The sequence below is a fragment of the Pseudorasbora parva genome, chromosome 6 (genome assembly GCF_024679245.1).
Source record: "Pseudorasbora parva isolate DD20220531a chromosome 6, ASM2467924v1, whole genome shotgun sequence".
Classification (NCBI taxonomy): domain Eukaryota; kingdom Metazoa; phylum Chordata; class Actinopteri; order Cypriniformes; family Gobionidae; genus Pseudorasbora; species Pseudorasbora parva.
The window spans coordinates 5,182,483-5,199,664 of record NC_090177.1 but is presented as its reverse complement, the minus strand read 5'-3'; the positions used below and the strand labels follow the sequence as shown (position 1 = coordinate 5,199,664).

General features: G+C 41.2%; 1 pseudogene; it reads right to left on the bottom strand.

The window, feature by feature from the left end:
• Nucleotides 1-683: 683 nt before the first annotated feature.
• LOC137079109 (E3 ubiquitin-protein ligase TRIM39-like) lies at nucleotides 684-10,232 on the bottom strand (annotated as a pseudogene).
• Between the last annotated feature and the right edge of the window lie 6,950 nt (nucleotides 10,233-17,182).

Genomic DNA, 17,182 nt, shown 5'->3' with positions numbered 1-17,182 from the left:
ATCCTTGAGAACCGGTATTTGGCTTGGGCCAAAAATCTGGGCTTCTAATGCTCTTGCTTCTTTTGAAGATTCTGCATGTTTTATTCATTTCCTGTCTGTCTGTTAAAACATTTTTGTGAGCAGATTTGAATTGTTTTCCAATGTGTATTTCCATAATAATTAGCAAGCTGTTCAAGTTATAATCAATATTAGTTATAGAATTGAATGCTTCTCTTTATTCAGATGCTGCAGTTATTACATTATAAACCAAGAAACTTTCACAAGACATTTAATATTAACAGCTGGAGAGAAAAGAGAGAGTACAAAATAACAATAGGAAAAAGTTTGAAAATGTAGCATATAATGTATAATGTCACCATATAATATTAAATTTTATTTCAAATGTCATAGTTGACTTAAAAAGCAAAACCAACATATAAATGAAAGCAACAAACAAATATTTGTGTTGATTAGAAAATATAGACTCATGATACACTGGACATTCAAATGTAGCGATTATATATTTTTTCAAACAACATATAACTCACAAATATTTCATTATATTGGATGTTTTATAAGTCTTAAAGTCCCAAATATACAGTTCATTTTTGTACTTTTACACATTTTGTCTATCATATTTTTGTTTGTAAAATCTACTTGATTCTGGTTTGTGCAAATTAATTTTTAGTTTTCATTCACATATTCTAATCCATTAAAGGTGAGACAGGTGTGATGATCATTGGGTACGAGTTTTTACCTTTATCATTACAGCCTGGGCTAAAATATGGATAGAGTTTTCCTCTGAAAGTTTGACCAGTGAAAGAGTAGATATTAGATCTGGACTCCACATCATAAAAAGAGACCAGACCCTCCTCACAATCCACAAACACACCCACCTTCTCAGGTTTCTCTCTCAGAGATAAAGAGACAAGTGAATTATCACAAGCTAAAAATTCATTCTCATTCCTCAGATACACAGCCCAGACTCCATAACTTGGATGTATTGTGATCACCCCCTTCCTGTGAATAGATTCTCTGGCCACGCCTAAAGTCCAATCAGTATTTCCCTTTACCTCCACCTCATAGTAAAATCTCCCTGAACTGAATCCCTGCTTTGCCAGAACACAAAGACATTTATCAAATCTCTTTGGGTTTTCTGGGACGTTCCGTTTTATGTCTATATGAAAGACACATTTTCCATCATAAGACATGCTGAGAGATGGATTTGCTGTATCAGGATCCAGAGTCACATCCACTGAGAGAGATCAGACATTATAAATCGACTTCAGAACAAACATTTACAGATGTACAGTATATAATACAGATTATCAAGTATATGGAAGAAAATGGTGTCAATCACACTGTACCTGCAAACTTCTGTACAAACTTCAACCCTGTGGAGACTGAGGACAATATAATGGAGAATTATTTATAGGAACAATTTCAGGATAGCACTAGCCATGACAATTTGCAAAAACTCAAGTTTTTATGCTCGCTTGAGGTGGTTGTTCAGGCAATTTCGAAAAAGGACATTTTCACAAAACTGCAATGGAAACTTTATTGTAATGGAATTTTTTTTGCATCTATAAGTCACTTGGCATACGCAAAAGTTGATCATTCCCAAATAGCATTTGAGTTGAATTCCTAAACGGAGAACTTCTCTCAAAAATTATGATCATGTGTTGGTAAGTATTCCATGTATCCTTAAATTCTTTTAAAAACACTGGCAAAGATCGTTTATACCATAGACTGTAAAAAAAAATGGATGTAGTATCTGTGATGTCACCCATAGGATTCTGAACAGCAGTTCTGAAGCATAAAAAGTACAGACGAGGTGGCCATTGCTATCTTGCCAGAGCGTCATCCCGGATAACTGACAATGGGCAAAGAGGAAGGGACGGGGGTTGAGCTGGGGTGACGCAATGACTAACAGACAGCAGACAAACGACAATCCATGTCCCTCATAGTGCAGACGCCCTTAATTATGCAGAACCTTAAGGCTTTATATGATGTAAATGAATGGGTTATATAAAAAAAATCACCCCCTCACAGTTCTCATGAAGGGTAAATTGTGCAAGTTCTCCCACTTAAAAAGATGAGAGATACCTGTAATTTTCATCATAGGTACACTTCAACTATGAGAGACAGAATAAGAAATAAAAATCTATAAAATCACATTGTCTGATTTTTAAATAATTTATTTGCAAATTATGGTGGAAAATAAGCATTTGGTCACCTACAAAAAAAAAGCAAGATTTCTGGCTCTCACAGAGCTGTAACTACTTCTTAAGAGGCTCCTCTGTCCTCCACTCGTTACCTGTATTAATGGCATCGGTTTTAACTCATTATCAGTATAAAAGACACCTGTCCACAACCTCAAAAAGTCAGACTCCAAACTCCCCTATGTCCAAGACCAAAGAGTTGTTAAAGGACACCAGAAACAAAATTGTAGACCTGCACCAGGCTGGGAAGTCTAATTCTGCAATAGGTAAGCAGCTTGGTGTGAAGAAATCAACTGCGGGAGCAATTATTAGAAAATAGAAGACCACTGATAATCTTCCTCGATCTGGGGCTCCACGCAAGATCTCACCCTCTGGGGTCAAAATGAGCACAAGAACGGTGAGCAAAAATCCCAGAACCACATGGGGAAACCAAGTGCAGAGAGCTGGGACCAAACTAACAAAGGCTACCAACAAGTAACACACTACACCGCCAGGGACTCAAATCCTGCAGTGCAGGGGGGACATCATGCTTTGGGGCTGTTTTTCTGCAAAGTGTACAGGAAAGAATGGATTGAAGGAATGAATGGGGCCATCTATGGTGAGATTTTGAGTAAAAAACCTCCTTCCATCAGCAAGTGCATTGAAGATAAAACGTGTATGGGTCTTTCAGCATGACAATGATCCCAAACACACCACTCGAACAACGAAGGAGTGGCTTCGTAAGAAGCATTTCAAGGTCCTGGAGTTGCCTAGCCAGTCTCCAGATCTCAAGCCCATAGAAAATCTTTGGAGGGAGTTGAAAATCTGTGTTGCCCAGAGACCATGATGGCCCTACAACATCACTGCTCTAGAGGAGATCTGAGGGAGGAATGGGCCAAACTACCAGCAACAGTGTGTAAAAACCTTGTAGCGACTTACAGAAAACATTTTATCTCTGTTATTGCCAACAAAGGGGATATAACAAAGTATTGAGATTAACTTTTGTTACTGACCAAATAGTTATTTTTCACCATAATTTGCAAATAAATTCTTTAAAAATCAGTCAATGTGATTTTAACTAGCAATATCTATGCAATACACACAATAGATATACACTATTCACTTACCAGTTTGACTAAGCTGGTCTTGTAGTGTATCATCTTGCGTTTCTTTCAGTACTATTAGAGCTCTAACCAGAGACTTCACATTCAAATCAGAGTCAATCCTGATCTCAATCCAGTTCTTGGTGCGTGGAAGACTGTAGAGAGATGAGTACATCTAAAGAGAGGGAGAGCGAGAGAGAGAGGGGGGTGAGAGGACTGTTAAATGTGTTCAATATTTATAAAAAAGTTAAAAAGCGGCCTTACAGGTTTAAAAGTTATAAACATTTGAAAAATGAATGTTTGAGCTGGTTGTGGGGCTATAGAGTTGGTCCAAAACACCCCATTGGTTATTATTTCCTACGTATGGTTTGTAGGGTTGCCATAGACTCCCAGTGGGGAAAAGTAATATAAAACTAACAGTTATCATAGGGGATTATAGCACCTCCTGTAATATTGCACATGATGACTGATGAGACAGATGTTAACAGACCTGTATGATGTGGAGATGATCGTCAGTGTGTGAGAGCTGCTCTATCTCAGTGTTTCTCCTCTTCAGCTCAGTGATTTCCTGCTCCAGCTCTTTAATGAGATCTTCAGCCTGTTTCTCTGCTGCTTTCTGCTGTTCCTCCATCATCTTCAGCTCCTCAGACTGATCTCTCTAAAGGGAACGGTTCAGATCAGTGAAGAGTTCGACACTGGAGGATTTCTCCTTTTCTGTTTTCCTCTGACAACAGTTAAAAGATTATCTATTTGTTTAATCCATTATGTATTTACATATTATTTAAAGGAATACTTCACCAGAAAATGAAATATCTCTCCTCATCAATTAACCTCTTGTCACTTCACTCTTTCCCCACCAGGGTTTAAAAAATACATAATTTAAAGGGTGATTGAGCCCTTTTAATGGATGGGGATTATTAGGAGGCCATGACTGGTGGATGGAACACCAATGGATGGAATTTGGTCAGGACACCGCTTTTTCACCCCTACCCTTATAACCCTTTAGGCGCAAGAGGTTTTTTCCTAAAACGTTCGATTTTGACATCTTAATTTCAAAAGGCTATATCTTAAGAGTGATAAAAGATAGAGACTTTCCATAAATTAGAGAAATATTAAGGATGACCCAAAGTTTATAAGTGTGGCCAGCGAAATATAAAGCCTCATTTGTTTGTAGCATTAGGCTGGAGGTGAAGCATCGATTGACTGATAGACATCTACTCTGTAAGTGTTTGTAACTTATCTCGTTTGATTGTTTGTTCATTTTTTGTTAGATAAGTGTGTCTGTGTAGTAGCCTGACAAGCCAGACCGACATCAAGATGTTTGGTCTGGAAACTCACCATTGACAGCTCAATCCGAGGGGCGGATAAACGGTTGTCTTTCAAACTCCCTCTGCACGTGATAGGATAGCGCTACAACCAACCAGAGCAACGAAGGTGAAGCAGAGCTCGCTGACAGATTAAACATTCGCCGTATCCGGTCAGTAAAACTCCGAACACATCTTCCCTTCTTAAGAAAGACTTCAGTGCCGTTCTTTGTTCTTTTCTCAGAGATAAGCTTAACTCAAGTCTTCCAGAGTCGCGGTCAAAGCTGATTCGAAAGACCGCCGTTCGCCAGTTTCTGTGTTTACTAGAAGCACGCAAACGCAACTCGGCCGTCGTCATTATGGCCCCGCCTACCAACTCTATACATAATGTGATTGGCCTGGCAAGAGTTAGGGGAATACAGTTCAGAAGGGTATTGAGAGTTCCTAGACGACACTCGCGGGTAGATTAAATTTGCTGCCGCTAGGGTGCGTCTAGATTTCTAGGCTATCTGTGTAGTGCAGTGGTGTGTATTAGTAGTTTTGGTGTATTCTCACTGTGTGTGTGGAGGAGTTAGCCTTTGTTTGGTCATTGCCACGTTTGTGAGTGAGTGTTTGTTGGGGGCGTTCCCAGCTGCTTTCAATAACGATACTCAGGTGAGTATAAATAGAGTGATAGTCCGCGGCAGCCCTCGTGTGAAGCCAGACGAGTGTAAAGACTTCAACTCTTCTCTGTGCAACTCCCCAACAAGGCACTTGAGTATCGTTTTCCTTTTCATTATTTGTGTTCAGTTTTCTTATTTCTATCTGGTCGTTTCTCTGATCTGTATTCACCATGTGCTTTCAAATCTCAACTATTACTACTACACGCAAATCATGCTCTGTAGGCGCGAGACGCCGTGATCCTAATAATTTGTGCAGTCTACATGAATCCTCTGCTACTTTACTCTTTATTCCAATTGGTCTCTGGAATTGCCAGTCTGCTGTAAACAAAGCAGACTTTATTTCATCTATTGGGACTCATTCTCAGCTCAGCCTCATGGCCCTAACTGAGACCTGGATCAAACCAGAGGACACTGACACTCCTGCAGCCCTCGCAACTAATTTTACTTTTTCTCTCACCCCTCGACCAATTGGGAGGGGTGGGGGTACTGGTTTGCTTATCTCAAATGATTGGAAATTTGATCCCTTACCATCTCTATTGGCCAGTTCATTTGAATCACACTCAATCACTATTACTCACCCTGTTAAAATCCATGTGGTAGTGGTCTATCGTCCTCCAGGTCACCTCGGTAACTTTGTGGAGGAGTTGGATGTGTTACTTTCTAGCTTCCCTGAGGATGGCACTCCTCTGATTCTGCTTGGTGACTTCAACATCCATCTGGATAAGCACCTAGCCACAGACTTCACCTGACTTAATTTGACCTTAAGTTAGTATCTACTACGGCTACTCACAAATCAGGTAACCAATTAGACCTCGTCTACACACGCAACTGCTCCACGGACAACACTTTAGTTACTCCATTACACACCTCAGACCACTTTCTCATCACTCTTAACCTCATACTGACTCCTGATACAACACGTACTCCTACACAGATTACCTTTCGGCGTGATCTACGCTCACTCTCTCCCTTTTGCCTATCCACTATGGTTTCATCTTCACTCCCTCCACCTGCTCAGTTCTCAGCACTGGACACTAACAGTGCTACTGACACTTTGCTCCACTCTAACATCCTCCTTAGACAGTTTTTGCCCCCTTTCATCCAGACCAGCCCGCCCCACCCCATCTGCCCCCTGGCTGTCTGATGTTCTCCGTGAACATCGCTCTGGACTCAGGGCGGCAGAGAGGAAATGGCAGAAATCTAAAAACTATACTGATCTTACCTTTTATCAGTCTCTTCTCTCTTCTTTCTCTACAAATGTCTCCACTGCTAAAACAACATACTACCACAACAAAATCAACAATTACTCTGACTCTCGCCAACTCTTTAAAACATTCTCCTCTCTCCTTTGTCCTCCTCCTCCCCCTCCTTCATCAATTCTTACACCTGATGACTTTGCATCATTTTTCACAAACAAAACAGCTCTCATTAGCAAACAGTTTTCCTCATCACAAACTGACACGCACATCTCAACAACTAACACGAACACGCTTCCATCCTTCTCTCTGCTCTCCGAGGCAGATATTTCTAAACTCATCCTTTCCAATCACCCTACTACCTGTCCACTTGATCCTATACCCACTCACCTCCTTCAGGCCATTTCTTCTTCAATCACTCCTGCACTCACTCACATTGTCAACACTTCTCTTCACACGGGAACCTTTCCCACAGCATTTAAGCAGGCTTGGTTAACCCCACTGCTTAAGAAACCCTCTCTGAATCCAGCACTTTTAGAAAACTACAGACCAGTATCCCTTCTGCCTTTCATTGCAAAGACACTTGAGCGAGTTGTTCAGTCAGAATTCCGTCCGCATGAAAGTCAGATGCTCTAACAAGGAGGCTAAAGGCTGCAACCTCTAGCGTCAGTCGCTAGAGCGTCTCTTGAGATCAGAGGAGTGAGGTTTACTCGCACAGCAACTGCTAGCTGGCCTCTGTTACACCCGCTGTTGAAACACTCCTATAGAACGGCATACAGCTCAAGTGCAATAAACCAAGATTTGTGCTTTGTGGGGGGAAAAACACCTTTATAATTTGATTTAAATGTTATGATGCATAACTTTTTTTATTATTATATTTTTTGATATGATTGTTAGAGTGATAAGGGAGAAGGGGATTGGAAACGACCATGAGACAGGATATGAACTTACTTTGATCAAAGCCCAACATTTTCTCTCCTTTACATATTTGTTCTCTTCAATCTTCTTCATTCTGCTCTGAATCATCTTCTCCACATCTGTCTGTGTATGAAACAGCTGATTCTACATTCAGAGAAAAGCATAGACATATTTAACACTGACATTAGTTTTCCCTCTTCTGACAGTCTTATGTAATTTTTATTTTCTTTTTAAACAACCGTATTTTCCGGACTATAAGTCACACTTTTTTTCATAGTTTGGCTGGTACTGCGACTAATAGTCAGGTGCGACTTATATATCAAATTTAATTAATTCTGACTGACAAGAATAAACATTTATGTCTACAGCCACGAGAGGGCGCTCTATCTATGCTGCTCCTGTAGCCTACCTCTGAAATAGTTCACTTAAAACAGAAAAAATATGCCTGTACACAACCATCCTATAATGATAAAAATCCATCCAGTGTTTATTTTTAAATCTCCTTTTATGTTTTCCCCTGTCTCAAATCGAGCCGTTCGGCCGTGTGACGTCACACGACCCAACACCCCTCCCACCACTGTTGATTGACAGCAGCGTTTCAATTTAGACCCGCCCTGAGCGAGCTCTGTCACAGTCTGCCATTGTGGATAGGCTGGAGCAGAATGGCGTCTAAGCGATTGTAGTGTTCTGATCTTTGGTGTAATAATGAACATAGCAGTCATTCTGATGTTCCTAAATCCGAATCGCTCAAGACGCAGTGGCTGAGTTTTGTTTTCGTCAATGTTTTTATGTCTGCGCAAACCTTGAAGCATTTCTCACCAGTGAGTAGTTTAAAACGCGTAAAGTTACACGCTTCAGGATGAATGCAGCTAAAGTGGGTAAGTTACATTACTGCATGCTTTCTATGTATGACGTTCTCAATATTATTCATAATCCCACGTTTATAATGAACAACGCGTTATGGTTATTGTGTTATTACAAACTGTGTATGCTGGTGATAAAGTTAATGTGGACGTGGTAACTGACATAAGCCTAATTATGTAGATGGTTTATAAGTTACTGTCAAAAAATAAATAAATCGTGTTGTAACAGTTATTACACTGCATTGATAACGTTAAGCATCACTGAAAAGCCGAAATTTACAGAAAAAAACGTTTATTGGCATTAGCTGTAACATCAATCTGCCAATGAACTAATGTAAACATCACATAGCATTCATCGCTAACGTTACTCTGCCTGTTCATAAAGACAGATCAGTGACATTATTTTAACCAACCATTCAGAAACGTCCTGTTTAGCCTTAATTCTTGAATTTCGTTGGAGCTGTCGTCTTGTCTAGTTGTCAGACACCGGTTCATGTTGCACAGATCTCCAGACTCGCCATTCTTTCGGCTCTACTGTTGTCAACGGCAACACTCCTTATGTGTGTGTGTGTGTGTGTGTGTGTGTGTGTGTGTGTGTGTGTGTGTGTGAAAGCGCCCCGCAGAACAGAGGGGCGGAGTGAGCAAAGCTCATTAGCATTTAAAGCTGTATGCACGAGAACGGCTTGCTGAAAACAGAGCTGTTTTTGACCAGGTAAAATGAGTGTTTTCTTAAAATACTAATGAGAATTTTTAATTAAAGTATATTACAAAGTTTTCATTTAGACACTGAAGAATCATATTAACTTGTACAAAATGGCATTATATGACCCCTTTAAAGACAACAACTGAGAAAGACTGAACACAAACAAAATGCCATCCCCATAAAGAAAATCCTACGATTTTCGAGCCGAGAACGATTCACACTGCGTTCTCCCGGCAGAGCGTTGTTCAAGCACATCTGTGGACTCGTTCCTTCAGCTCTGGCCAGCTTTAAGTCCGCGGTTAGCTTTCTTTGTTTTCTTCATTACAGTTAAAGTAACCTCTGCTTTTCGCTAGTCATTCACAAGTTTTTCACTTCAAACTTTTTCTTCTGCTCCGTTATTCACAGCGCGCGGCTCCCGCTCTGCTTCTGCCCTAATGCCACTTATAGTCCAGTGCGACTTTTTTTCCTCTTCATGATGCATTTTTTGACTGATGCAACTTATACCCCTGAGTGACTTATAGTCCGGAAAATACGGTATTTAAAAATTATAGTTTTTATAGTTAAATTATAGTTTTGAATTGTTTAGTCCATGTCTGACAGTTTTGAGGGTAACAAAATCAGCTTTTATCAGATGTAATAAAAGACTTTTGGATTTCGCTGTTATAAAAAGTGGCACGATTTTCAACCTGTCAGCACGCAGGATGCATTTCAAAGTGTGTTTAAAGTGTTTTGTCTGTAACTCTTGACCTTCTTCTCTTCACTCTCCTGCTTTATAAGAACAATATTGTGAGTCTTGTGTTCTCCATCATAGCAGTACACACACACACACATCTGATCATCTCTGCAGAACAGCTCCAGAGGTCTCTCGTGTTTCTGGCATATATAATCCTCCAGATTTTCCACAGCAATCAGTGTGTGTTTCATTAGACGTGGGACTCTGAGATGAGGCTCCAGATGAGAGTCGCAGTAAGAGAGGCTGAAGACACATCAGGCAGGTCTTCACAGCTTTCTGCTTTCCTTCACCACAGACGTCACAGAACATCTCAGGTTCTCCAAGATTGAGCTTCTTCTTAAAGAGTTGCACAAAATCTCTGAGTGTTGTATTAATCTTGAGATCAGGTCTTTTGCTGAGTCTTTCTGTACAGTGTGGAGAAAAGCAGGTCTGTGTGTCCGTCCACCAACGGCTCAGGCAGGATCTGCAGAAGTTGTGTCCACATGGAGTGGTGACTGGATCAGTGAACACTTCCAGACAGATGGAGCACTGGAGCTCCTCATTTAGTGCTGGACCACTGGAGGATGCCATGACTGAAAAGATAAGTAATGACAATATATCATCTACACGGCAGAAGAGAGCAATTTTGATGACAGTAAGCTGAACTTAAAGTGGGGGTGAAACACTCAGTTTCAGTCAATCTCATGTCAATCTTGAGTACCTATAGAGTAGTATTGCATCCTTCATATCTCCAAAAAGTCTTTAGTTTTATTATATTTATAAAAGAAATATAGGCTGTACCGAGTCTTTCCGGAAAAAAACCGAGTGCCTGGAGGCGTATCGTGTGGGCGGAGCTAAAGAATGACGATCGCACAAAGCGGTGACGTCCTCAAGCGTGGAGGAACCCATGGCTATCGATCTCAGCTAATACAGATATGATCCAGAATCATTTGGAGGCTGAAATAAATTGAACAGGAGAAACAGCAGCAGCAGGACGTCCGTCTCTGTGGTATGGACTGTATTTAGTGGCCTGTCAACATTTGTGTGTGTTTACTCGCAGTTTATGAGGACATGATTCGGTTTATCGACTATTGTATGCGACTAAACCTTAGCAGTAGCAAGCAAAATGGTTTTGCACATCAGACTAGTGTAACGTTATAAACAAAAATGGATTAATGTTAGTGCATTTGAATGGCGAAGCACGCGATCGTGCCGTTTACTGATGTTTTCTCACGTGACGATAGCCGACAGCACAGACATTTGAAACAGTTTTACTCACCGGCTGCTTCCAAAGCCGGACCGAACTTTTATTTCTGGGACCGCTCCGTCAAAAACACAATTCTTTTGGTATGATTTGGTGAAGTCCTGTGACAGCAGTGGCGTGTAAATCCACTTTGCAACGCGACTGAAGCGATGTTGTGAAGCTTCCCGTCATTTCTGCGTTCAAATCGGTTCAAATGCAGCGCTGCCTTCCCAGAATGCTGTGCTGAAGCGTTGAAGTCGCTCGACGTCACCCATAGGAATAAAGTGGAGCACGGCGCGTCATCAGTGTTCACAGACGACTGGATCTGCAGCTGAGCGAGTGTTTATGGGCGTGCATTTCCTCTCTCGCTCTAGTCACGCGCGCGCGCACCCTACCGGGAGAAGAGCCCGTACGGCCCATACAAGGACCTTCCGCTCTATTAACGTCAAGTCGACCCATACTCGAAAAAAACTCGCCGAAACTTGTGAGAAACCGGAAGGAGTATTTTTAACACAGAAATACTCCATCAAACGCCCAACATTAGTTTTTGAAACTTTGTCTATGTTTAGGATGGGAATCCAAGTCTTTAACAGTGTAAAGAGCTCAGTATGCATGAAACAGCATTTCAACCCCCCCCCCCCTTAATATTTTAAGTATTTCTCCACTGACAGCCCTTCAAAATTAATTGTATATTTTATTAAAATATCTTCCAAGTCACATGTAAATCACACATATTTCATTGAATATTTCACATTCCACTGAATGTTTGCCATCCACAGCTCATGCAGCCACATGTCAGAAAAGTGTTTGGGACTCTTGTGCTGCTTTCCACTTAAGCTCCAATTATGTTTGGAGTTTTATTATTTCAACTCCAAACATAAAATTACATTTTGTTGTTTTTATGACATAAAACATGAACAAGAACATGACCATAAACTTTTTTTGAAAAATACACAAGTTACCCTACAAGGTAGACCAGTTTACAAGAACGATAAGAATTTACCTGCTGAAGTGCTGTCATACCTGTGGCTGTGTAGCTTGGAGTTGTTAAAGTTAACGTGATGCATCAATCATGAACAGTTTAAGTTTTAGTCATGTAAACTGATCTAACTTTTGAGGTAACTTGTGCATTTCTCCCCCAGAAAGCTTGAATTCAACTAAATGCATGCTTATATCCTTGTTCATGTTTTATGTTATACGAACACTCATAAAGCCAACAAAATAAGATCAGTTTATGAAACAGTGAGCCTGCTAATTATAATTTACTACAAGTTAAACTAGTAACCACTGTTTATTAGAAAAACAAGGTACTTTATATTAATGTCTGTCCTGTCGTGAGAAACAACAACATCTAAATGCTGAAAAAGGTATCTCTCCTGGAGGAACCTGTCTTGATATAAAACTGATCATACAGCAATATTCTTTATGTATGTTAAAGACAACACAACAAGAAAAGGCAGTTCTTTCTGTTTCTGAAGTTGTGTGACATGACAAAAGATATCCAAATGTATAGCCAGTTTAATGACATGCTCATTAACAATCTGATAGTATTCCAGAGTTAAAAACTACTGAACAAGCTCTTCCATCTCCATCACTTACCTTTGAGTGAATGTCAGATGTAATCACTATTTTCCGTCTGGCTGACTAAAGTTGTTTGCAGGAGCTTCCAGTTCATCGGTTTCCTGGATTCTTACTCTCAGCAGCTGTGATGTCATAGCTTTGTCCCCACAATCGTGAATATGGATTGATAAATCATCCGTGCTGAGTGTGTAAACACTTTAACATGTTTTTTAAGTCTTCATTGAATTTATTCAATTTTTGTCAAAAATCTAAAGTCGATTCTCAGTACAGCACAGGAGACCCACCGGTAAAATCACGACAAAAAAAGAAAGAGCTCACAAAAGAATAAAAGGCATCTAGTGCTTTTTGCACAGCAGAAAGGTCAGTTTGGTAAGTAAGTGAGATTCATTAGTATTTAGCCTCAATAAATCTAGTGCTGATTCTCTCTCTCCTTGGGTAAATGAAACACAAACATTTATAGCAATTAAGTGTATAGCAAGTTTGACCAATGTCGGTCTTTTATTCATGTTGTGTTTCTCTTTAGGAGTTGATCATGACAGCACAGGTAGATGTGATGTGGTGTAAATCTGAAGGAACGGATCTGTCCATGCTGGACATTGATGTTTCATTAGAGAAATCAGCTGATGAATGAGAAGGTAAAGCTGATGACAGAAACCACAAACTGAGTGAAGAGGTTTGTACAGGATAAAAATGTACTTGATCTTTTATCTGAATTATCTTATCATGCATAACATAATGACCACCTTCCTAATATTGTGTTGGTTCCCCTTTTGCTGCCAAAACAGCCCTGATCCGTCGAGGCATGGGCTCCACTAGACCCTTGGTGTGCTGTGGTATCTGGCACCAAGATGTTAGCAGCAGATCCTTTAAGTCCTGTGAGTTGTCAGGTGGGCCTCTATGGATCGGACTTGTTTGTTTAGTATCCCACAAATGCTTGATTGTATATCAGATCTGGGGAATTTGTAGACCAAGTCAACACCTCAAATTTATTGCTGTGCTCCTAAAACCATTTTCTGAACCATTTTTGCTTTATGGCAAGGCGCATTATCCTGCTGAAAGAGGCCACAGACCCCAGGGAATACCGTATCATCCATGAAAGGGTGTAAATGGTCTGCAACAATGCGTAGGTAAGTGGTACATGTCAAAGTAGCATCCACATGGACGGCAGGAACCAGGTTTCCTGGCAGAACATTGCCCAAAGCATCGCACTGCCATCTGATGCTCACATGCCTACTGTTGGCGCTATCGGTGGTGAGCAGCCATATCACCCTGTAGCCCAAGACTGGTTTCCCACTGAAGCTAAGCAGGGCTGAGCCTGGCCAGTACCTGGATGGGAGACCAACTGGGAAAACCAGGAGCTGCTGGTAGAGGTCTTAGTGAGGCCAGCAGGGGTGCTCACCCTGTGGTCTGTGTGGGTCCAAACGCCGCAGGATAGTGATGGGGACACTATACTGTCAAAGAGCACCGTCCTTCGGATGAGACGTTAAACCGAGGTCCCGACTCTCTGTGGTCATTAAAAATCCCATGCCACTTCTCGTAAAGAGTAGGGGTGTAACCCCGGTGTCCTGGCCAAATTCCCTTGATTGGCCCTTACCAATCATGGCCTCCTAATAATCCCCATCCACTGAATTGTCTCTATCATTCTCTCTCTCCTCTCCACCTTTCGCTGGTGTGTGGTGAGCGCACTGGCGCCGTTGTACTGTGGCTGCGGTCGCATCATCCAAGTGGAGCGGCACACTGGTGGTGGTTGAGGAGAGAACCCTGACATGATTGTAAAGCTCTTTGGATGTACAGTAGTAAATATGAAAGCACTATATAAATGCCTCATTCATTAATTTATTCAACAAGGGTCAGCATGGGCACCCTGAATATGCAGCTCCATATGCAACAAACTGCGATGCACTGTGTATTCTGAGATCTTTTTATCAGAATCAGCATTAACTTCTTCAGGTGGGGTTAGAAGGGGGCCTATGAGAGCTCTCCAAGCCCAGAGTTTGGAGCTCCAACTCTGCTTGACTCCTGAGATGCACCAGTTATACATAAGGGACTTTTGGACAAAAGTCCCAGCAGGTAGTCCTTTAGGGTGGTGAGGAAAGCCCTAGGGTCTCTCCGGGACCTTTTCTCTGAAACTTATCATCTGATTATAGGAAACTTCATCACACATGGTGAAGACCTGCCCGTAACCTATTCGACAGGGTTCCTTGTAGGCTGTCTGTGGACGATCTATTAATGGGTCATATTTAATAATTAATGTGGTTTTATGTGGTAAATCGACTGTACGCTACACAGGGGACAACATACAACACCAAAGCCCCGTTTCAACCACAGGAACTTTACCCAGGAACTTTGGGTGGTACTTTGTATGTTTAGACTGCAGGAACCAGGGTCTAAATGAAGTACCGGGTAAATATTTCCCCCTCCAAACGGCCCTGCTCGCGAGGTAGTACTTTTTCAAAGTTCAGGAACTTTCGAGGGCGGGACTTAGGAGCTGAACATGCTGATTGGTTTAGCTCATGCAGCATTTTATTTCAACCGGCATTTTTAAAAGTCTTTTGCGAGGTTCGTTCTGCGTTCAGTAAATATCAGTCTTGCTCTCTGTCTGATGGCGCGCGTTCGTCTCAGCCATCTCACGAGCAATGTCCGTAATAGCTGATAATAATATACATTGTCATTTTAAATCTAGCTTTACAAGCTTTCTGAATATGCTGCTGAATCTGCATATTAGTGCTCTTTTCCGTCGTTATTAAACCTCTTTAGTAAACCTATACATAACCAGCAAAAGCAGCACAGCTTGAATCTCTTCCATACTCGTTATTCATTTTTTTACAGTCTATATTTTTCACCATGTAAACGACCTGACCGATTACTTTTAAGTGTGTGTCCTTACATGACGTGACGGCGCGTGCCGCGCTCAGGTTGACAAGAGAGGAAAGCTCATTTTTCTGAGGGGTAAACTTTTTATTTCGTAAGTTATGAAGATAATGTTGGAGTAATGACACAGCGTATATTGCCCCAGGCAGTTTTTACTTTAACTGCGCCTGACAGAAGAATTTTTTTTTCTGAGATGATTATTACACTTTACAACAAATAAATAGCTTATATAATCCTGTATTAGTCCTGGTGGCCGTTAAGAGTTGCTATGGCTACAGTAAACACATTCCAGCTGCTGGAGAAAACAGCGTTGACATTTTTGATGCGGCAGACAAACTGCATGTGACAAAATGATTGCGATTGAAAGCTTCACATGTAAACACCAGATCGGTTTAGATAACGTCTCATGTAAACAGTCCACTAAATCTTTCGATCGGTACACACAAAAATGACTGTCCGTCACTGACTTGGAGGAGCAGTCGCGCGCAGTCCTACATCACCGGACTAATTTGCCTAATCTTCACGGAACTTTATCGCGGTGGAAACGCAGACAGTTGCAGGTCTGTGGGGGAGAAAAGTTCCTGTAAAAAAGTTCCCGGTACAAAATGTTCCGGGTAATTTTGGTGGAAACGGGGCTCATGATGTACATTACAGGTATTACTTATGCAACATTATCCTAAAATGTAATTGTCCACGGACTGCTTACAGGGACCCTGTTGAATAGATCAGAGGTGGGATAATGTTTCAGACTTAGTTTCTTGGAGCGGATGAATTTTTGGAAACCTTTCATTGGATTGTAGGAAACTTCATCACACATGGTGAAGTCCCGCCTGTAACTTATTTAACCAGTTCCGGTTGGCTTTCTGTGGACGATCCATTAATGGGTCATATTTCATAATTAAAGTGGTTTTATGTGGTAAAAACCTACAGTACACAACACTGGGCACACAAAACAACACAATGATGTACATTACCGCTATTAATTATGCATCATAAGCCTAAAAATTAACTGTCCACGGAGAGATTACAGGGGCCCTGTCGGATAGATCAGATGTGGGATTTCTCAGTTGGTACAAGATGGAAATTTGACTGGTTGTATCTCAGGAAACAAGCTCTTACTCCAGGGTTATGGGAGTTCCATAGGTACCTCCTACCTGTCCAGAGTTTGGAGCTCAAACTCTGCTTGGCTCTCAAGTTAAGGCCAGTCAAAGCGGCACAGGAAGTGTCTATATCTTGGTACCAGAAGAACCCAGGAGCTTGGTACGGTGGTGGTATGAGAGGCACTCTATAGAGCTTCAACTCATCTTGACTCCTGAGAAACTCCCATTTATCTAGAAGGGATTTTTTAACAAAACAGTCTAAATCTCGAAAAGGAAAAGTCCTAGTGGCTCGTCTTTTGGGTTGGTGATGGGTCCCTTCTGTCCCTCTCAGACCCTAGAGTCCCGAGCTTCTGGGACTCTTCGTTCCAAAGTGTTAGAGGACCTAACTTTGACCCAAGTTTGGTACCTCTAGGCGGTTTGGTCACAGAGTTATAGCCGTTAAAATGTCTAAGCCTATAGAGAATGAACAGTCCATGGACTGCATAGTCAAATCAAGTCAACTTTATTTATTTAGCTCTTTTAAAATGATGATTATTTCAAAGCAACTTCACAGTGTTAAACAGGAAAATGTTGCAACAAAATTTGATTCGGCTGTACAGTCGTTCTGGAGAAAACGGTGATGTAATCAGCTAATTTCAATTTATCATATAGCAACAATGTGGGCTGTTTTCCTGTTTCAGTGGAAATTACATCAACACACTTGTCTTACTGCATAAAATAGCACTGAGTTTATTCAGTTGCTGCAG